General features: G+C 45.1%; 1 long non-coding RNA gene across 1 annotated transcript in view; it reads right to left on the reverse strand.

Moving 5' to 3' along the window:
- Positions 1 to 15282: 15282 nt before the first annotated feature.
- The window catches only part of LOC139237840 (uncharacterized), a 123005-nt gene continuing 114874 nt past the window's right edge, over positions 15283 to 23413 (reverse strand). The window contains exon 3 of the long non-coding RNA XR_011588531.1: positions 15283 to 15528. This is a non-coding gene — a long non-coding RNA (uncharacterized lncRNA). The remainder of the gene's footprint in view (positions 15529 to 23413) is intronic.

Raw genomic sequence — 23413 nt, forward strand, 5'->3', positions numbered from 1 at the left:
TATAGGAGAAATTTCTTCTCTCAGAGAGTTGTAAATGTGTGGAATTCGCTGGCTCAGAGAGATGTGGAAGCTGGGACACTGAATAAATTTAAGACAGAAATAGACAGTTTCTTAAACGATAAGGGGTTATGGGGAGTGGGCGGGGAAGTGGAGCTGAGTCCATGATCAGATCAGCCATGATCTTATTGAATGGCGGAGCAGGCTCGAGGGGCCGTATGGCCTACTCCTGATCCTATTTCTTATGTTCTTATCGAGGCACTGTAGAGGATGCAGAGAAGAATTACAAGGATGATACCAGAAATGTGAGGGTATACATAGCTGGAAAGGCTGGGTCTCTTTACTCTTGAAAAAAGAAGGTTGCAGGGAGACCTAATAGATTTAGATGAGGAAAGACGGAAGGAGGCTCTTGTGGAGCATTATCGCCATGGCATGTCCTGGTTGGGCCGAATGGCCTGTTTCTGTGCTGTTTATCCTATATAATCCTATGAACAGAAAGACCTGTGGATTCAAATATAGAATTCTGTGAAAATCTGAGTGCAGATAAATTTTAAAAAATTATAAAAAAAGGCCAACAGCATATTGGGCAGCCCATTATAGAAGGGATATTAACGCCATAGAAAGCAGAAAGCAAATTCACCAGAGTACTGGTGGTGGAAGCGGTGACAACAAGTCCAACCCATCATTAAAAAACAAGTGCGAAAATATCTTGGTGTCCATCAGACAGAATCTATAGTTGTGACTTTTGAGATAAATAGCAAAAGTGCAACAAAAGAAACTGTTCCAGCAAATAAATCACATTTCTTTAATCGCCTCTCAAGACAAGAAGTACTTCCAGCTGATAATATGGAACTCGATGCCACTTATCAAAATGTTGGTGATCTTTATCCTGATCAACTCAGAGGAGACAGAGGAAAACAGAAAGCAGTGAAGCCAGGTACACATTAGTGATCTGATGTTTATGTATAGTCATAAAGTTTATGCAGTTTGAGTTAATTAGTTCGAATTCACAAACCATCATCATAGTCGGTCCCTCGAACGAGGTGTCTTGCTTCCACGAGAGTTCACAGTTGTTTCAATGAGGACCCGATGTTCCAGTCCTGAACTCCAGTTGAGGGGCTGGAAGATGCCTGTGCGTGGATTTTTTTAACGTGTGGTGACCGTTGCACATCAGCCATCACACGGGCTTGACAAGAGCTAGGCCTTTATCCGGTGGCAAGGATTAACCAGGACAACTGGAGACCTGCACTGTTGCACGGATCTAGTGCGCACACATATCGCAGAGTTGGCAGGTCCGTGCTGCCCCTGGGCCCTCGACTCTTCTGGGCCCCGTACCCTCATTTGCCGCACCTCCGCCACGATGTTCCAAGGCCTGGCACTCCAGCTCTATTTATAGCCCTGACCTGTGATAGTGTTCCTACGATGTTCACTAACACCATCAGACGAATTAACAACAGTGAAAAGGTCATTTCTCATTGGTTGAGAGAACGTGTTGTCAGGAAATTCCATTTCTTCAGAAAAACTGATGGATTTTAGAGCTGAACAGTGAATAATGCAGTGGGATCAGAAACCCCCGTGACCTTCCTTTTAATTGATGGTGTTCACACACAGTGAATAAAGCAGTGGGATCAGAAACCCCCCGTGACCATCCCTTTAACTGATGGTGTTGTTGGCTCACACTGAAATCTGTGAGGAAGGTTTTGAAGTAAAGATGCTGGATGAGGGATGATGAAATGTTGAAGAAATGATGAGAATAGAGGTTTGAGATGAACGAATGGTCTTTATTCCTTGTTCCTTGTACCTTGCAGATTACCCGAGTAAATGGTACTTTATGACTGTTGTTTGGAACTGTCCATAACATGCGTCACTTCAATTTTGCCCAGTTTAGATCTCTAACCTGCTGTTGATGAATAAACATAAGAAATAGGAGCAGGAGTAGGCCATTCAGTCCCTCGAGCCTGCTAAATGGCCTACTCCTGCTCCTAATTATTATGTTCTGTAGGAATTCTTTGGAATTCTCTGCCCCAGAGGGCTGTGGAGGCTCAGTCGTTGAGTATATACTAACTTTCACAAGGCCTCAAAATGGGCGATGCCAAATTTCTAGCCCAAGGCAGTAGGATAGGTAAATGAGCACACATTTCAGATACTAAGCACTTGCATAATGGAGTAAGTTTCGATGATTCTATCAATCTAATTGTGAGCCTTAATTATTTCTGTTAGCTATTACATACATTTGCTTTGTGTTCTGGATTAGATGTTGCTGTTTTCTCTTTATAGTGAACTGAAGGAAGACAATCGGATGGTAGGTGAAGTGCGACTTGATGAGCTTGTCTCTAAGAGCTCAGACCGATAGGGGCCCCGGTGGCCAGTTCCTCTCCTCCTCTTTCTGTTTCTCCTCTTCCTGGTTTTTCTTCTCAGTGTTAACTGTGGCTCAGTGTGTAGCACATTCGCCTCTGAGTCAGAAGGTTGTGGGTTCAAGTCCCATTCCAGGAACTTGAGCACATAAATCTCGGCTGACACTCCAGTGCAGTGCTGAGGGAGTGCTGCACTGTCGGAGGTGCCGTCTTTCGGATCAGACATTAAACCGAGGCCCCGTCTGCTCTCTCAGATGAATGTAAAAGATCCCATGGCACTATTTCAAAGAAGAGCAGGGAAGTTACCCTGGTGTCTTGGCCAAGATTTGTCCCTCAATCAACATAATTAAAACAGATTACCTGGTCATTATCACATTGCTGTTTATGGGAGTTTACTGTGTGCAAGTTGGCTGCCCGTTTCCTACATTACAAAAGTACTTCATTAGCTGTAATGTGCTTTGAGACGTCTGGTGGTCGTGAAAGGCGCTATATAAATGCAAGTCTTCCTTCCTTTCTCCTGTATTTTCTCCTCTCCCGGCTCCTCCTGCACATATTGCTATCCAGGTGGTAGTAAAGGCTTATCCCTCCTAATCGCTATGCAGCATCCAACAGAGGAAAAATCTGGATATTCTCTCAGGGGCGTTCTGCCAAGCTTCTCTGGAATGGTTCAGGCAGCAGAAGTGTTGCTTGAGCACACCGATTGTTCACTTGATGATATTTCTGGTGGCGCATTGTAGGTCTGCTCTGCAGTTGTGCGCGGGTGATGATATAACTCATGAAGAATGTCTGGAGGGGGAACCCTTTCATCCAATAGCCAGCCTGTAAGCTGACAGCTTGGTTAGAACAAAGATGGCACATAGGAATGGCACAGGATGAATGAATCATGACTGCTGCCAGAATAGCCGGCACAGATCCGCATGATGCGCTGCTTGTGGTCGCAAACCAGCTGTACGTTGAGCGAGTGGGGCATGCCGACCAATTGATGAAGATGTCAGGCAGTGATGGAGAGCATGCAAGGCAATGTGGATGCAGTCTACAGCACCTTGGGGAAGCCTGTCATGTGGGCGATACCTTGTCCTGCTTCACCATGTCCATTGGGAAGGAGATGCACTTGTTTCTCATGGTGCAGAGAGGTTGGGTGACCTCCCTGATACAGCAGTGCTCTGCAAATTGGACGATGGTGGTGCTGTCACCTGGTTCCGCCTGAAAGTAGCCTGTGGTAGAAAGGATGAGAGCCACAGTGACATTAGCAGCCACAGGCAGTGCTATCGATGCCCTGGTGCAATGCTCGATCGTGGTTGTAGCGGGTGACATAGCTCGGAGACAGCCTCCTTGGTGAAGCAATGCGCTTCATATATTGGTCCTGAGTGATGTTAATGTAGAAGTGCTCCCTGAATGCCCACTGTGGATGTGCTCTCACCCTCCTCCCTCTTTTGGTAGCTGTGCTTAACTTTCTGATGCCTTCCTTGCTGCTTCCCTCCTCTTCCAGCCGCAAAGGCAGCCCTACCAGACCACCCCTGACTGCAGTGAAACTATTGATGAGGCAGCCAATAAAAGTGCAAGATCAGCTACAGCTTGCTCTGTTACACAAATTGAACTTTCCAGAGTGATTAAAAATGGCAAAAGTGATCCAGAATTGGCCAACAACCCGAGATGGCAAACCAGCAACTAACGGGTGAGCACTGCATGATCCATTTAAATAGTTCTGGTGAGGGGTCCTCCCTGCTGGTTATCGCCATGTTGTGCCGTGCGAGGGCAGCATGAGGTGAGTGAAGCGCTGGGACAATCGATAATGGAAAACGGGTCCTTCAAACTGCGCAGGGCTCAAATTTAAATAACACATTTTGTCCCTTTAATAATCTGAACGGGAGCTCCTGATGCCAGCGCATCCACCTTAACCAATATGGCTGGAAATGTGCCCGCGCTTCCTGCCCACCATATTGGGACCTTAGTAGGCCAGTTAGCACACAAAAAACTGTGCTGCACAGTTACATTTCCAGGCCCTAGCCTTTAATTTAAATGTCTAACCAATTTTCAAACACTTTTAGTGAAAGGACAAAAGTAATTTCCAATTTCTAACATTGCTGCCTTACCCAGCAGTACCACAAGTACAACATGTAACTAAATAAGTAGAAGGGTTCCAAATTGAAGACTTACATCCTCAGGAAAAGCAAAACTGTTAAAAGAAACAGAAACCAGTTGATTGGTTACGTTATTGGTGAAATGGGGTGAAAAATACAGATTGTATGTAAAAATCGCTTATAAATGATAGAAAATGGTCATATAACATGGAAACTTTAGATTTTGAGGGAATACATAGAACAGGCTGAAAAGGCCAGAGCAAGGTCAAACCTGTAGAGACAACACATTCCACAAAGGCTGAGATCGAATGCATATGCTACAGAAGATGAAGAGATTGCAGACCACTCAGCAGCCAGTCTGATAAGGGTTAACCAGTCAATGTCACTACAATGATTAGTTGCAGACCAATTACTGGTCGTTGGTTAGTGTTCACGCGGCCAGCATGCCTCGAAAACTGTATAATTATGTGTGAAACCTGTTTGTTTTTGGAAGTTCCTGTCTTGGGCTGCTGAGACTGAGAGCTTCCCCGGCATATGTTGGAATAAAGATCGTTTCGAATCTCTCTCTGAAGTCTGTCATCAATCGGGCGTCGATCCTCTATTTCAGTGGGTCCGCTTGGGAGAAAGGAAGATTTCTCCACAACAATTGGTATTGTTAATCTTCATTGTGTAACACAGTCCTGTTGGGGAAGACAGAATTGAAGTTTGTTCATCTCATTTAAAATGTAAATGTTGTTTCCTAACCGTCTCAGACAGACCTTATGATATTGGAGGAACAATATTAAGTTGAAATTAATGTCTTACAGCTTAACTAGTTTTTCTTAGATCTCACATATATATTCACATTCTCCAATAATTAACGTAACAACTTCAGATACCATAATTACTGGCAACATTCACTCTTATTTACTCTCATACCTCTTAAATCATCAATTCCCTGTTATGGGTGATAAGCTCGGCATTGCCAATTGCTACGTGACAATCACGTGTTGTGAACTAGGGAATGTTCACATCATTTACTGCAGTAGTTTTCTGCAGTGGCCACTGTAGAAAACCAGTTTCACAATTTAATCAGACCTTCGGTCTGTAAATTCAGGTGAGTTGGCCTCAGTTACACCAATTCAGTTCAAACCCCAAAACGGAGAAAGTCAATTTGATACACTTTATCTTCACACTTCAGTTTGTGAATTGCTGGAAGTGCGAGCTGATAACGGCGAGTTAAATGTACACAGCATTATTAGTGTGTTGTGAGGACAATGAGCGTCTCGAACCTTACTGAATGATAGGACCAATAGTCTGTCTCCTTAACCAGTGAGGGAAAGAAATAGGAACAACAGAGAAGAGGGCGAATTAAGAGTCAAATTAGGAACAGAAAGTGATAGAGAGGGAAAGAAAGACTAGATTAAAGGGAGAGATAAAAAGAGACAGAAAGGAACAGTAAGAAAATAAAATTAAAACTATTTTCAAAACTGGGGACAATTTACTACCTGCAGGAATGAGAATCCAGTTTCAATTTCTCCCTCCGGAAGGGTTGAGTGGCATTGCAGTAACATAAATCTTGCATTAAAAGGGTCATTAGGGAGTACGCACTCCATGGAGCGGGAGCACGCTCTCCATGGAACGGGAGTACACATTCCATGGAAAGATGCTGAAAGGTTGTGGATGAACAGAAAGATCTGGGAATTCAAATACAGAATTTGTGAAAATCTGAGTGCAGGTAAGTTCACCTATAAAAAAAAGGTAATAGCATTTTGGGCAACTCATTAGAGAAGGAACGATAAGGCCAGAGAGAGAGTGAAAAGATTCACCAGGTTCACCGGTGGTGGAGGCTGTGGATACGAGTCCGAGCAGAGGCAGCAATCAAACAAACTGCTGTCTTGGATAGTGTTGAGCTCCTTTAATACTGCTGCAGCTGCACCCATCCAAGTGAGTGGTGAATATTCCACCAAAGTCCTGACTTGAGCATTGTAGATGGTGGAGGCTGGAAAGGCTGAGTAGGTGATCCCCGAGAGAATCTAACCCCTGTCCGCCCAGCACTCCAGGTTGATTTAGGTTTGAGACCAAAGCCTCAGTTAATTTGGACATGTCTGAGTTTTGCAAAGCTGGGAAGTTAAAAGTGTGGGAAAGTGCACAGGGTTTCATCAGATTGGATTCAAATCCACTACCCATTTACTACATAAATGAGGAACTTGAAATTCCACTGAAGTTTGTGGTGTTTGTAACTGGTTACACTACGCTGAAGAACTAAACAACAGCTGAAATAATTATCTTTATTGGTACACTTATTGTACCCAATAGCTGTCCAGGGAGCTGAAGGCCACTTTCACTCATTGGCCCCTACCGACAGTGAATATCTACAAACCCCAAAAGATCTGTATAAAAGCCCATGGTCTGAGAGCACGTTTAGGGCAGTAATGCCTGTACCCCTCAAGTTCATCAGTTTAGGGCAGAAAATATTTTATAGTTGTGGTTTTTCAGAGAAATACTAAAAGTACAGCAAGAGGAACTGTATGAGACAAAAGGTCTCATTTCTTTAACTTCCTCCCATATGTTCTTCAAAGATAAGAAGTTCTTCCAGATGATAACATGAAGCTAAACGATTATCAAAATCGCGCCGATTTTCATCCTGATCGACAAAGAGAATATTTACAGTTGTGGTTTTTCACTGGAACGGGAGCACACGCTCACTGGGACGGGAGCACACGCACTCCGTGGAACGGGAGCACGCGCTCACTGGAACGGGAGCACACGCTCGCACGCACTCCATGGAACGGGAGCATGCACTCCATCAAATGGGAGCACGCACTCCATGGAACGGGAACACGCATGCCATGGAACGGGAGCACGCACGCCATGGAACGGGAGCACGCACTCACTGGAACGGGAGCACGCACGCCATGGAACGGGAGCACGCACGCCATGGAACGGGAGCACGCACGCCATGGAACGGGAGCACACACTCACTGGAAAGATGATGAAAGGTTGTGGATGAACAGAAACATCTTGGAATTCAAATACAGAATTCTGTGAAAATCTGAGTGCTGGTAAGTTCACCTACAAAAAAGGCCAATAACATGCTGGGCAATCCATTATAGAATCCATTACCGTGTAATGCCATAGAAAGAGTGAAGAGATTTAACAAATTCACCGGAGGTGGAGGCATTGGATACATATCCAGAGGTAGAGGCAGCAATTAAATAAACTGATCTCTCCTGGATGGTGTTGAGCTCCTTTAGTGTTGTCGCGGCTGCGCCCATCCAAGTGAGTGGTGAACATTCCACCACATTCCTGACTTGAGCCATGTAGATGGTGGAGGCTTTAAAGGCTGAGCAGGTAATTCCTCATCGTAGAGAATATAGCCTCTGTCTGCCCAGCACTCTGGGTTGGTTCCAGTCTGAGACCAAAGCCTCAGTTAATTTGGACATGTCTGAAAGTTTTGCAAAGGTGGTAAGTTAAATGTGTGGGAAAGTGACACTGGGTTTAATAGGATTGGATTCAAATCCATTACCCATTTGCCACATAAATGAGGAACATTAGAATCCATTGAAGTTTGTGGTGTACAACTGGTTACTTCACCCAACCGTACAAGAGTATGGGCCCTACATTAAACATCCGTAAGACTAAAGTTCTCTACCAACCTATCCCCACCACACTTGCTGCCCCCCCGATTATCAAGATACATGATAAGGCCCTGGATAACGTGAACCATTTTCCATACCTCGGGAGCCTACGGCAGCAAGGGCAGACATCGATGACTAAGTCCAACATCGCTTTCAGTGTGCCAGTACAGCCTTCAGTCGCCTGAGGAAGAGTGTGTTTGAAGACCAGGATCTCAAATCCAGCACCAAGGTCATGGTCTGCACAGCAGTAGTGATACCCACCCTCCTATATGCTTCAGAAACATGGACTATATACAGCAGGCACCTCAAAGCACTGGAGAAATACCACCAATGCAGCTTCTGCAAAATCCTGCAAATCCATTGGCAGGATAGGCGCACCAACGTCAGTGTTCTCATTCAGGCCAACATCCCAGGCATTGAAGAATTGACCACGCTCAATCAGCTCCACATGCCCAATACTAGCAATCTACTCAGAGCTCCGACACGGCAAGCAAGTCCCCGGTGGGCAGAGGAAAGACTTCAAGGACACCTTCAAAGTTTCCGTAAAGAAGTGCAACATCCCCACTGACACCTGGGAAAACCTGGCCCAAGACCGATCAAAGTGGAGGAGAAGCATCCGGGAAGGCACCGAACACCTCGAGTCTCTTCGCTGGGAGCACATGGAAGCCAAGCGCAAACAGCAGAAGGAACGCATGACAACCCAAGCACCGTCTGCCCCACCTGTGACAGAGGCTGTAGGTCCCACATTGGTCTCTTCAGTCACCTGAGAACTCATATTAGTGTGGAAGCAACTCATCCTCGACTGAGGGATGGCCTAAGAAGAGAATACTGCACTCGGGAACTAAACAACAGCCAAAATAATTCTCTTTATTGGTACTTATTATACCCAATAGCAGTCCTGGGATCCGAAGGCAACTTTCACTCATGGGCTCCGACCGACGGCAGGAAATAATTATAGTTGTGGTATTTCAATGGAATGGGAGTACACGCTCAATGGAAAGATGCTAAAAAGTTGTGGATGAACAGAAAGATCTGGGGATTCAAGTACAGAATTATGTGAAAATCTGAGTGCAACAACAACTTGTATTTAGAAAGCGCATTTAACATAGTGAAACATCCCAGAAGTATTCTGCTGTAGAAATTAGCACAGGTGACCAAAAGCTTGGTCAAAGATGTATGTTTTAAGGAGCTTCTTGAAGGTCGAAAGAGAGGTAGAAAGGTGGAGATGTTTAGGCAGGGAGTTCCACAGCTTGGGGTCTAGAAAACAGAAGGCACGGCTGGTTGAGCGATTATAATCAGGGATGCTCAGGAGAGCAGAATTAGATGAACGCAGCTATGTCGGGCTGGAGGAGATTTCAGAGATAAGGAGGAGGGGTGAGGCCATGGAGGGATTTTGAAAATAAGGATGAGAATTTTGAAATCAAGGCATTGCTTAAACGGAAGCCAATGTAGGTCAGCGAGCACAGGGGTGATGGGTGACTGGGACTTGGTGTGAGTTAACACACGGGCAGCCAAGTTTTGGATCATCTCTAGTGTATGTAGGGTAGAACGTGGGAGACCAACTATGAGTGCGTAGGAATAGTTAAGTCTAGACATAACAAAGGCATGCATGAGGGCTTCAGCAGCGAATGAGCTGAAGAAAGGGCAGAAAGTGTGATGTTACGGAGGTGGAAATAGGCGGACTTATGCTGCGGAGATGTGGCCGAAAGCTAATTTCAGGGTAAAATATGACACCAAGGCTGCGAACAATCTGGTTCAGCCGTAGACAGGAGATGGGGAGAGGGATGGAGTCAATGTCTAGGGAGTGACGTCACAGGACAGCAGGTAGGTGATTGGTTGGTGAGTATTACAGCTCTTTTGCTTTCTAGGTTAGGTAAGTGGATTAAATTCAAAACTGGGAGAGTATTAACGACTATAACTTTATTGAATTCATACTTAAACTAAATTAACTAAATTAAAACTACAAATTAAAAGTGAAAATAATAGTTTGAAATACTGTAACCAATTATATAAATAAAATAAGGCTTATAGAGATGGTAGAGCAAGTGGTGTGTCATAACTGCAGCATGTGGAAGCTGGTGGGGACCAATGAGATCTAGAGCAACCACGTCTGTGGTAAGTGCCTGCAGCTTGAAGAACTTCGGCTCAGAGTTGTTGGGCTGGAATCCGAGCTGCTGACATTGCAATGCAACAGGGAGCGGCAATATTACCTGGCCACTTTGGTCCAGGAGACAGTCACACCCCTTACGTTAAGCAGTACTTTAGAGTTTGTCAATTATCAGGGATAGGAGGGTGTGACTACGAGTCAGGAAGATATGGGGACCCAGGATATAGTGATGGAGGACCCTCAGCCCTTGACCTTGTCCAACAGGTACAAGGTACTTGGATGAGAACAAAGACTGCAGGGAGGATGTGCAAAGTGACCATGGCACCATGGAAAAGGAGGCCATTCAAGTGGGGGAGTAAAAGGGAATGTGGTAGTGATAGGCAACAGTATAGTCAGGGGGATAGACACTTCTCTGTAGCCATGACATGGAGTTCCGAGGTTGTGTTGCCTGCCCGGTGCCAGGGTTCAGGATATCTCCGCATGGCTGGTGAAGATCTTGGAGTGGGAAGGGGAGTATCCAGTAGGTCCACGTAGCAACCAACCGCATAGGTAGAACCGGGAATAAGGTTCTGCTGAGGGAATTTAAGGAACTAGGATCCAAATTAAAAAGTAGAACCTCAAAGGTCATAATCTCTGGATTGTAACCTGAGCCACGCGCAAATTGGCAACAAAGGGACAAACAGATTAGAGGTTTAAATGCGTGGCTCAAAGAGTGGTATGGGAGGAAGGGGTTTCAGTTCATTGGGCACTGGTACCAAAACCGCGTTAAACTAATGAAGATGGTGAGGGGTGGAGGAGAGAATTCAGGAAAGAATAAATTTAAAAGTAGCAAGAGAAATGTCAAGGCTCTCGAGCAAAGTAGAACTTGGGGTAAAAATAAACAGTGTGGGTCAGGAAGGGGCAGAGAAACAAAGGTAGTAAGGCATCAGTGACGAAGGTGACATCAGAGAAAAATAGAAATAAGTCAAAGCTAAAGGCACTATATCTGAATGTGCAGCGCATTCTCAACAAAATAGATGCATTCATAGCGCAGATAGAAATGAGTAGGTTTAACTAATAGTCATAATGGAGACGTGGTTACAAAGTGGCCAAAGTTGGAAACTAAATATTCCAGGATACTTAACTTTTAGAAGAGATAGGCAAAATGGAAAATGAGAAGGGTTATCCCTGATAATAAAGAAGGGGATAAAGACAGTCGAGAGAAAGGATCTTAGCTCGAAAATCAATACAAGAACATAAGAATTAGGAACAGGAGTAGGCCATCTAGCCCCTCAAGCCTGCTCTGCCATTCAACAAGATCATGGCTGATCTGAACGTGGACTCAGCTCCACTTACCCGCCCGCTCCCCATAACCCTTAATTCCCTTATTGGTTAAAAATCTATCTATCTGTGACTTGAATACATTCAATGAGCTAGCCTCAACTGCTTCCTTGGGCAGAGAATTCCACAGATTCACAACCCTCTGGGAGAAGTAATTCCTTCTCTACTCGGTTTTAAATCGGCTCCCCCGTATTTTGAGGCTGTGCCCCCTAGTTCTAGTCTCCCCGACCAGAGGAAACAACCTCTCTGCCTCTATCTTGTCTATCCCTTTCATTATTTTAAATGTTTCAATAAGATCACCCCTCATCCATCTGAACTCCAACGAGTAAAGACCCAGTCTACTCAATCTATCATTATAAGGTAGCCCCCTCATCTCCGAAATCAGCCTAGTGAATCGTCTCTGTACCCCCTCCAAAGCTAGTATATCCTTCCTTAAGTAAGGTGACCAAAACTGCACGCAGTACTCCTGGTGCGGCCTCACCAATACCCTATACAGTTGCAGAAGGACCTCCCTGCTTTTGTACTCCATCCGTCTTGCAATGAAGGCCAACATTCCATTTGCCTTCCTGATTACCTGCTGCACCTGCAAACTAACTTTTTGGGATTCAAGCACAAGGACCCCCAGGTCCCTCTGCATCGCAGCACATTGTAATTTCTCCCCATTCAAATAATATTCCCTTTTCCTGTGTTTTTTCCCAAAGTGGATGACCTCACACTTTCCGACATTATATTCCATCTGCCAAACCTTAGCCCATTCGCTTAACCTATCTAAATATCTTTGCAGCCTCTCTGTGTCCTCTACACAACCCTCTTTCCCACTAATCTTTGTGTCATCTGCAAATTTTGTTACACTACACTCTGTCCCCTCTTCCAGGTCATCTATGTATATTGTAAACAGTTGTGGTCCCAGCACCGATCCCTGTGGCACACCACAAACCACCGATTTCCAACCCGAAAAGGACCCATTTATCCCGACTCTCTGCTTTTTGTTAGCCAGCCAATTCTCTATCCATGCTAATACATTTCCTCTGACTCCGCGTGCCTTTATCTTCTGTAGTAACCTTTTGTGTGGCACCTTATCGAATGCCTTTTGAAAATCTAAATACACCACATCCATCGGTACACCTCTATCCACCATGCTCGTTATATCCTCAAAGAATTCCAGTAGATTAGTTAAACATGATTTCCCCTTCATGAATCCATGCTGCGTCTGCTTGATTGCACTATTCCTATCTAGATGTCCCGCTATTTCTTCCTTAATAGTTTCAAGCATTTTCCCCACTACAGATGTTAAACTAACCGGCCTATAGTTACCTGCCTTTTGTCTGCCCCCTTTTTTAAACAGAGGCGTTACATTAGCTGCTTTCCAATCCGCTGGTACCTCCCCAGAGTCCAGAGAATTTTGGTAGATTATAACGAATGCATCTGCTATAACTTCCGCCATCTCTTTTAATACCCTGGGATGCATTTCATCAGGACCAGGGTGTTTGTCTACCTTGAGTCCCATTCGGTCTCAGCCATTTCCACATTTCCCATTATTAAATCCCCCTTCTCATCTTCGAAGGGACCAACATTTACTTTAGTCACTCTTTTCCGTTTTATATATCTGTAAAAGCTTTTACTATCCGTTTTTATGTTTTGCGCAAGTTTACATTCATAATCTATCTTTCCTTTCTTTATTGCTTTCTTAGTCATTCTTTGCTGTCGTTTAAAATTTTCCCAATCTTCTATTTTCCCACTAACCTTGGCTACCTTATACGCATTGGTTTTTAATTTGATAGTCTCCTTTATTTCCTTGGTTATCCACGGCTGGTTATCCCTTCTCTTACCGCCCTTCTTTTTCACTGGAATATATTTTTGTTGAGCACTATGAAAGAGCTCCTTAAAAGTTCTCCACTGTTCCTCAATTGTGCCACCGTTTAGTCTGTGTTTCCAGTCTACTTTAGCCAACTCTGCCCTCATCCCACTGTAGTCCCCTTTGTTTAAGCATAGTATGCTCGTTTGAGACACTACTTCCTCAACCTCAATCTCTATTACAAATTCAACCATACTGTGATCACTCATTCCGAGAGGATCTTTTACTAGGAGATCGTTTATTATTCCTGTCTCATTACATAGGACCAGATCTATGATAGCTTGCTCCCTTTTAGGTTCTGTAACATACTGTTCTAAGAAATAATCCCGTATGCATTCTATGAATTCCTCCTCCAGGCTACCCCGTGCAATTTGATTTGACCAATCGATATGGAGGTTAAAATCCCCCATGATTACTGCCGTTCCTTTTTCACATGCCTCCATTATTCCCTTGATTATTGCCCGCCCCACCCTGAAGTTATTATTTGGGGGCTTATAAACTACGCCCACCAGTGACTTTTTCCCCTTACTATCTCTAATCTCCACCCACAATGATTCAACATTTTGTTCATTAGAGCCAATATCGTCTCTCACAAATGCCCTGATATCATCCTTTATTAACAGAGCAACCCACCTCCTTTCCCTTCTTGTCTATCTTTCCGAATCGTCAGATACCCCTGTATGTTTAATTCCCAGTCTTGGCACCCTGCAACCACGTTTCTGTAATGGCCACCAAATCATACCCATTTGTAATTATTTGTGCCATCAACTCATTTACCTTATTTTGAATGCTGCGTGCGTTTACGTAGTGTTTTAATACTAGTTTTTAAACCATGATTTTTAGTTTTGACTCCTCCTGCAGCCCCTTTATATTCAGTGGCCCTTTTTGTTTTTTGCCTTGGGTTTCTCTGCCCTCCACTATTACTCATCTCCTTTCTGTCTTTTGCTTTTGTCTCCTTTTTGTTTCCCTCTGTCTCCCTGCATTGGTTCCCATCTCCCTGCCATATTAGTTTAACTCCTCCCCAACAGCACTAGCAAACACTCCCCCTAGGACATTGGTTCCGGTCCTGCCTTGGTACAGATCGTCCGGTTTGTACTGGTCCCACCTCCCCCAGAACCGGTTCCAATGCCCCAGGAATTTGAATCCCTCCCTGCTGCACCACTGCTCAAGCCACGTATTCATCTGAGCTATCCTGTGATTCCTACTCTGACTAGCACGTGGCACTGGTAGCAATCCTGAGATTACTACTTTTGAGGTCCTAAGTTTCAATTTAGCTCCTAGCTCCTTAAATTAGTCTCGTAGGACCTCATTCCTTTTTTTACCTATATCGTTGGTACCAATGTGCACCATGACAACTGGCTGCTCACCCTCCCTTTTCAGAATGTCCTGCACCCGCTCCGAGACATCCTTGACCCTTGCACCAGGGAGGCAACATACCATCCTGGAGTCTCAGTTGCGGCCGCAGAAATGCCTATCTATTCCCCTTACAATTGAATCCCCTATCACTGTCGCTCTCCCACTCTTTTTCCTGCCCTCCTGTGCAGCAGAGCGAAGCACGGTGCCATGAACTTGGCTGCTGCTGCCCTCCCCTAATGAGTCATCCCCCTCAACAGTACTCAAAACGGTGTATCTGTTTTGCAGGGGGATGACCGCAGGGGACCCCTGCACCAACTTCCTTGCACTGCTCTTCCTGCTGGTCTTCCATTCCCTAGCTGGCTGTGGACCCTTCACCTGCGGTAAGACCAACTCACTACACGTGCTACTCACGTCATTCTCAGCATCGTGGATGCTCCAGAGTGAATCCACCCTCAGCTCCAATTCCGCAACGCGGTCTGTCAGGAGCTGGAGGCGGATACATTTCCCGCACATGTCGTCGTCAAGGACACCGGAAGTGTCCCCGAGTTCCCACATGGTACAGGAGGAGCATATCATGTGACCGAGCTCTCCTGCCATGACTTAACCCTTAGATACACTTAAATTGGCAACAACAATGCTAAAGTTTACTCACTATTATAGAAGAGAAAAAAGAAAAACTACTCACCAATCACCAGCCAATCACTTACCCCCTTGGCTGTGACGTCACCTTTCTGTTTCTTTCTACTTCTTTTTTGTCTTCTCCCTGTAGCTACACAAGCCTCTCGCCGACCCCGGAACTCACGACTCACCACGCACCTCTCGCCGACGCTGCTCCCGACTGCCGCCGCAAGAAATAGAATCAGTTTGGCTGGAGCTAAGAAACAGCAAGGAGCTGTTTATAGGTCGCTAAACAGTAGTTGTAATGTACGGCAGAGTAGAAATCAGGAAATTAGAGACACATGTAACAAGGGTAATACAGTAATCATGGGAGACTTTAATCTACATATAGACTGGGCAAACCAAATTTGTAAGAATAGTGTAGGGGACCAATTCATGGAATGTATAAAATGTAGTTTTTTATGTCAGTATGTTGAGGAACTAACAGGCTATTTTAGATTTAGTATTTGCAATGAGAAAGGGTTAATTCATAACCGTGTAGTAAAGGGACCTTCAGGGAAGAGTGACCATAATATGATAGAATTTTATATTGAGTTTGAAAATGATTTTAGAAAAGCAAACTATGTTTGTATGAGGGGCGAGTTGGCTAAGGTACATTGGGAAACTAAATTCAAAGGTATGAAAGTAGACAAGCAATGGATAGCGTGTATAGAATTAATACATAAATTACAACAACTATACATTCCTTTAAGGCAGAAAAACCCCACAGGAAAAGTGATCCCACCGTGGCAAACAGGAGAAGGTAAAATTAGTATTCGATCAAAGAAACAGACATTCATTGAAAGGGAGTACACACTCAATGCAATGGAAGCACGCACTCACTGGAACGGGAGCACGCGCTCACTGGAACGGGAGCACGCGCTCACTGGAACGGGAGCACGCGCTCGCTGGAACGGGAGCACGCGCTCGCTGGAACGGGAGCACGCGCTCGCTGGAACGGGAGCACGCACTCGCTGGAGTGGGCGCACGGACTCCATGGAACGGGAGCATGCAATTCATGGAACGGGAGCATGCACTCCATGGAACAGGATCACACCCTCACTGGAACAGGAGCACACACTCACTGGAATGGGAGCACACCCTCAATGGAATGGGAGCACACACTGAATGGAATGGAAGTGCACATTCAATAGAAAGATGCTGAAAGTTTGTGGATGATCAGAAAGATCTGGGGAATACTGTGAAAATCTGAGTGCAGGTAAGTTCAGCTATGAAAAAGGCCAACAGAATTTTGGGTAACCCATTATTAAAGGGATGGCAATGCCATCGAGAGAGTGAAGAGATTCACCAGGGTCACCTGTGGTGGATACGAGTCTAGTGGTAGAGGCAGCAATCAAACAAATTGATCTGTCCTGGATGCTGTTGAGCTCAAGTTTTGTTGCAGTTGCACCCATCCAAGTGAATGGGGACTATTCCGCCAAAGACCTGACTTGAGCCTTGTAAATGATGGAGGGTTTAAAGACCAAGCAGGTGATCCCCTTATCCTAGAGAATCCAAGCTCTGTCTGCCCAGCACACCGGGTTGGTTCTGGTTTGCGATCAAAGCCTCAGTTAATTTGGGCATGTCTCAGAGTCCTGCAAAGTTGGGATGTTAAATGTGTGGCAAGGTGCCTCTGGGTTTAATAGAATTCGATTCAAATCCACTATACATTTGACACATAAATGAGGAACTTGAGATTCCATTGAAGTTTGTGGTGTGTAACTGGTTAGACTGCACTGGGGAACTAAACAGCACCTGTACTAATTCTCTTGGTACACGTATTGTACCCAATAGCATTCCAGGGAGCTGAAGGCCACTTTCACACATGGGCTCCTTATAGTTGTGGTTTTTCAGAGAAACACTGAAAGTACAGCAAGAGGAACTGTGTGAGGTAAAAGGTCCCATTTCTCTAACTGTCTCTCATATTCTTCAAAGACACGAAATTCTTCCAGCTGATAACATGGAGCTAAACGATTATCAAAATCACGACGATTTTCTTCCTGATCGACTAAGAGGAGACGGAAGAAAACAAGCATTGAAGCCAGGTACCCATCAGTGATCTGATAGTTTATAGTTATTGTATAGTTTATGCAGTTTGAGTTAATTAGCTCAAATTCACTAACACCATCAGATCAATTAACAAAAGGTCATTTCTCATTGGTTGAGAGAACGTGTTGTCAGGAAATCCACAACTTTAGAAAAACTGATGGATTTTAGAGTTGAACAGCGAAATAAAGCAGTGGGGTCATAAAACCCCCCGCGACCATCCCTTTAACTGATGGTGTTGTGAACACACAGTGAATAATACAGTGGGGTCAGAAACCCCCTGTGACCATCCCTTTAACTGATGGTGTTAACACACAGTGAATAAAGCAGTGGGGTCATCAACCCCTGTGACCATCCCTTTAACTGATGGTGTTGGCTCACACTGAAATCTGTGAGGAAGGTTTTGAAGTAAAGATGCTGGATGAGGGATGGTGAAATGTTGAAGAAATGATGAGGATAGAGGTGTGAGATGAACAAATGGTCTTTATTCCTTGCACCTTGCAGATTACCCGAGTAAATGATACTTTGTGACTGTTGCAACTGTTCGTTGCGTCACTTCAATTTCCTGCCCAGTTTAGATCTCTAACCTGCTGTTGATGAATGTTCTTGAATTGAAGAAATGTGTGTTCGATAGGCCCAATTGTGCAAAGTGTAAATAATTCTAGTGTTGACAATAAGACTCGGCTCTTCTGCCCCTTCTCCAGGTCCAAATGAGAAAAGGTTTGGAGTCTTTTTTGCAAGATGGTTCCCTCTTATCCTTTCAGTGATGACTTGCACTTACACTTTGCAGAATATGGTGCCCGATCAGCAGAGCCTGTCCGAGGAAAACGGTCATCTCTGGTCATCTACATTCTCCTGGGTCTCTCCATCCTGCTGTCTATAGTGATTCTTGGCACTGCAGTTATACTGTGTAAGTTTTGTGATATTTGAAACTGTGCAACTTATTGTTGTGAATTCTGCAATGATAGTTAACAAAGCTAATTCAGAGTTGTGCATGAATTGGCAGGGCCAAAATTGTCCCTTTCTATAAGGCCCGTGGCCACCTGAAAGCGGCAGCCACGGGTTGGTGCAGACTGGCCGGCGAGGTGCCGTGGAGGGGCTGCCATTTTGAACACTGCCCTCCTTTATTTTTGGAGTGGTGTAGGAGTCCGCTTTACATTGTTTTCCTGCTGCTTCATGCAAGTGCCGACCCCTTACTGACCGGCGGCAAGAACTTCTCGAAATTGTCCCTTTCCGGAATTGCCCCGTGGGAGTGGCGGTGCCACTGACAGCTTTTGCTGGCTTGGTGGCGTGGCCGCCCTTAAAGGGGAGGTAGCGCTGCCGGCGACTCCATGTTTTTTTTTGTCGGTCGACTGCCAGATCGGATGGACAATTATGGCTATGGGTTCAGCCAGGCCGCCAACAGGCAGCCTGGACCGGCCGAAACCCTCCCTGGTGGCCCAATGTTTGTCACGAAAATGGCTGCAGAGTTCGCAGTTGCCCTCCCCTTTAACTGATGGGGAGGGACATTGTGCGGTGCTAGCATGATGACATCATCAACGCGGCGCTGATGACTTGCAGCGTCGGCCACTCCACCAGCCCCCACTTCCACCCCTAGGATGTGGCTGCTTCCGCCCCGCTTCAAAAAAAAGCACAAAGTGAATTTCTCCCGATTCATCACCCCATGCAGCGGGGCGGACCGAACACATCAAAAATGGTAGTTGTGGCTCGTTTCAGGCAGTGGGCAATTTCGGTCCCAACATGTATTAATAATGTAGGTACTGGGCGGAATTTTTTAAAACAGTAAGTATGTGAATGATGTACACTATTATTAATGTACAACTCAGCCAATAACTTGTGGCAAGGAAGAGAAACCGTGAATTGTAAATCACCAAATTTCTGCACAATTTGCCACCGTTAGCTTTGCAAAAACGCTATCTCATCCTTAATCTCCCCGTGAGTTTATTGAGGTTTCTAAATAGGCACCCGTTAACAATATATTTGTTAATGAGTGCCAGGCGACCTCCCTGACCCAGAAAGTGAACAATTAAATGTGTGGAATCTCATTCCTTCAGGTCGTGAATTGTTGTTGGAGACTTTAAAAATGTCAAATTTAAAATGTAATTTTCCTACTTTTCCTTCCTGTCTTCTTCCTCTGTCTCTCTTAATTCAATCTTCTGTTGGCATTAAATTCACCCTCTTCTCAGTCATTCCTAGTTAATTTCTCTATCCTTAAATCTCATTAGTTAAGGAGTTCGACTGTTGGACCCATCCTTCACTTAGGTCCTAGATGCCCCATTGCCCTCGCTATGCTGCTATGAGCTCAAACTTCCAGCAAGTTACGACGCAAAAAACCTTTGAGCTGAAGGGGGCAGGAAAAGTCTAACTAACAGCACATGCTGCGAGTTGCCCCACTCCAGCAAGATTTGGCCCAATATAAATTCAGTAGTGGGACCGGGGACCAGTAACAGTAAAGGTAATCCTACTCGACAGTGTGGGGCAGGACACATAACAACATCTTATTGTAAATACAGGCTCACTGGGAATTGGTCACATCTTTACATTCCTGGGTTGAAGTTCCTTACTGCATTAGAGCAAAGGTACGTACAGACTATGAAAGTAAACTAGCACGCTATATAAAAACAGATAGCAAGAGTTTCTTTAGGTATATAAAAAGGAAAAGAGTGGCAGGAGTAAATGTTGGTCCCTTAGAGGACGAGACCAGGGAATTAGTAATGGGGAACATGGAAATGGCAGAAACTCTGAACAGATATTTTGTGTCAGTCTTTACGGTAGAGGACACTAACAATATTCCAACAGTGGATAGTCAAGGGGCTATAGGCGGGGAGGAACTTAACACAATCACAATCACTAAGGACGTGGTACTCAGTAAGTTAATGGGACTAAAAGCAGATAAATCCCCTGGACCTGATAGCTTGCATCCTGGGGAAGTAGCGGCAGGGCTTGTGGATGCATTGGTTGTAATTTACCAAAATTCCCTGGATTCTGGGGAGGTCCCAGCAGATTAGAGAACTGCAAATGTAATGCCCCTATTTAAAAAAGGAGGCAGACAAAAAGCAGGAAACTATAGACCGGTTAACCTAACATCTGCATTGGGAAAATGTTGGAGTCCATTATTAAAGAAGCAGTAGAAGGACATTTAGAAAAGCAAAATTCGGTCAGGCAGAGTCAGCATGGATTTATGAAAGGGAAGTCATGTTTGACAAATTTGCTGCAATTCTTTGAGGATGAAACGAACAGGGTGGATAAGGGGGAACCAGTGGATGTGGTGTATTTGGACTTCCAGAAGGCATTTGACAAGGTGTAAGATTGCAAAATCCATGGGAAACCCCTGCCCCCCCCACGTGTTTGGACTCATTGAAACGAAAATTCAATTTGGAACTATTAGCCAGAAGGTTTGCGATCCTAAAATGCACATGGAAGAAACTACGAGTTTTAACCAAATTTGGGATTTTACAAGACATATTGGGTCCGTGTGAAAAGGGCTGCAAAACTAAAGGACAACTAGCCTCCAAAGAAACCAGTCTTGGGTATTGAAACCGTCTGGGACATTGATGCAAAACAAATTGTCTGGGGAATTGTGTAAACTCGAAAACCCTTCTTCCCGGGAGACATTAACATAGCAACAATTAACCCAGAGATAGCTAGCCATCACTCTAAGCAAGAAACCCATCCAGCGCATACATAATGTTAATGGCCCATCTAGCCCGCATGGAAAACCCAGGCCTAGGCAGACATCGCAAATACCAAAACTAATTTTCCCGATCAAGAAACAAATTCGACTGATCGACACATCGGAGACAGGTTACCATTAACGAGCCCGCCAAAATATGGCAAAGAAATATCAAGCCCGCCAAAATTAAGACAAAGAATCGGGGCTGATTCGGCGCGCAGATTAGAACGACTCCCAAAGTATAACTGGGGCCTTGTTTTACGGGTAAAAAGGAGACCACCGCAGCAGCCATAATGAGCATTCCAGAGAGCTTGCTACGTAGTCTTCTATGCAGCTGCTCTGAGCATCAACGTCTTCAGCCTCGACGACACTCCTGGTCTACACTGCTCTGCTACCGAAGAAGAAGGAAGAACATCATCAAGGCAGAGAAAAAGCAGTTCCCAGTAACTTTGGACATCGCCATCGCGGAAACAACTGACCACAGCCAACGTGGTAAAATTGAAACCACCGCGATCGATAAATTCTAAAGAACAAAACTCCTCCAGAAGAAACCGAAGATTCGAAAGTTTCCACTCTACAATCTATTCCTAGCTGCCAACAGATAAAACATTACCTAAAAGGACTTTAAATCCTACTGCTGACAGAGGAAAGTGGGTACTCACCCCATAAGTCCAATACACACCCTACCTGGACACCACCCAACTAAAGACTACGCAGTAAGAATTCTTCCACGACGTTCGGGGTACAGCAAGCAGAACCTATAGAGTCCAGCGAACCCCGAAATCGTGAACCTCCGCCAACTGACAATAAAAGGATTGGTGAGTGTAATCCCTGTTTGCCCTGGAGTTCAACCTAGTCAGAGTTAGTCATTGGGAGGTTGGGAGGTGTATTATTTTCTATAACCTCTTTTGAATGTGTGATAAAAGTGTTCTTTATTCTAGTGATTGCAAGCTTTGACATTGTACTTTCTTGTCCTTAATAAAATCAAAGTTCTTTGCACCAAAACCAGTTGTTCTTGTACTTTGTCACATCCCCAAATAAATCCAAACTCTAGAATCCAGGGAGTGGGAGCAATTTGAACCGCTCAGAAGGTCAGAAATGAACCTGACTCCCGAGACCATCCCTTACAGAATGGCGACCGTGGCAGGACTTTGGTACAAAGGATGTGATGCAGAGAGTACTGTTTCAGAGCAAATAACTAAGATGGAAGAGGATTTCTTCCGATGTGTATAAGGAAGTGAATGTCACTAAGGAATGTGTGTTTGGTCTGTTGCGCGCTGAGCATCCGGGAGACGCTGCGGCCCAGTGGACTGCAAGCAAAGACCATAAGGAATCAGTAGAAAAAGCAATTTGGTTGGCCTGCTTACAGCGACAGGTCCAACTCTTAGACAAGAACATCGAGTCACTGCAGGCAGAACTGTGCGAATGTGCAGAACCATCACATGAAAGGACTATGACAGGAGAAAGGTTATGGGGGGAACTCCGTAAGCTGAAGCACGAAAGACGCAGCTAATGAAAAGGTTCAAGAACAGCCTGGACTATTTTCAGTGTCAGGTCACAGAGACTAAGAACAATGAAAAGATACTGCGGGAGGAAAATACTCGCCTTACCCTTCAAGTAAAAGAGCAGGAGGAGAAGTTAAGATATGTACAGGCAGCTTACAAATTAGCCAGCACTAATGGGTTTGAGTCAGGAGACCATGGCCCCTTCCAGCAACAAATCAAAAGTTTGACCCTTGCTCTGTCCAAGGCAAAAGGCATGGTATGCCTAATAAGCCCGGGTGCGGCCCAGGTAAACCTGGAAGAGAAGGAGGAAACTGTTCAACCACCACCTGTGGCGCCGATGTCAGTACCGGTTCGGCAGCAGGTGGGACGAACGAGTTGCGGGGCGGACAGGGATAGCGGACCACCGCCGCCTGTGGCGCCAAGGTTCAGCTCGGTTTGGCAGCAGGGAGAGGTGGGCGAGCCAGAGCAGGAAGAGCCACAGCTGGGGTCTATGTGCCCGGTACAGCAACAGAGGTTTGGCCTGCCCCTGGAAAGTCAATTTGTAGTTCCCCACACTACCCAACAGCTTAGGGCTATGATAAGCCACCGGGGAAAGCTCACTCCAAAGGGAAACCCCTCGGTCCACTTTATGGAAGTGGAACAGGCAGGGGATATTAACGGGTGTGATGATGCCGAGATAGCAAAAATGCTCCTCCTCTCACTGAATGGCAAGCTGTACCAGTCCCTCTCTGCCGAGAGCAAAAGGGGACAGAAGACATATGCTGCCATTCGGGAGGACATTTTGGAAGCCATGGGCTGTAATGATAGGAGTCCCTTCTCCAGAGTGGAGAATACAGTGGGAA

The sequence above is a fragment of the Pristiophorus japonicus genome, chromosome 24, assembly GCF_044704955.1.
Source record: "Pristiophorus japonicus isolate sPriJap1 chromosome 24, sPriJap1.hap1, whole genome shotgun sequence".
Classification (NCBI taxonomy): Eukaryota; Metazoa; Chordata; class Chondrichthyes; family Pristiophoridae; genus Pristiophorus; species Pristiophorus japonicus.